This window comes from Brassica oleracea, chromosome C4 (genome assembly GCF_000695525.1).
Source record: "Brassica oleracea var. oleracea cultivar TO1000 chromosome C4, BOL, whole genome shotgun sequence".
NCBI classification, from domain to species: Eukaryota; Viridiplantae; Streptophyta; class Magnoliopsida; order Brassicales; family Brassicaceae; genus Brassica; species Brassica oleracea.
The window spans coordinates 9,729,705-9,730,031 of record NC_027751.1 but is presented as its reverse complement, the minus strand read 5'-3'; positions in this window follow the sequence as shown (position 1 = coordinate 9,730,031).

The following is a 327-nucleotide window of genomic DNA, read 5'->3' as shown; positions in this document are numbered from 1 at the left end:
TTTGCCTTGCCTTTAATAGATTCTTGGTACAATTGGCATAGATGCCGAGGAGTTCGACATACTTGAGACCAGTGTCCCTTCGATCCACATCTGTAACAGACGTTCTCATTTTTATGAGTTGGGTTTTCTTGGGTTTCTTTCCCTTTTACTCGATCATATCGATTCCATGTGTTGGATCCCCTTCCTATTGGGTTGTTACTCCTTTCATGGTTGCGGTTAAATCGATAACCACGACCACGACCAAAACCACGATTGTGACCACGGCCACGACCACGCCCACGATAGGAATAATTTCCTTTTTCCGGATTTTTTATATCCGTTGCATTT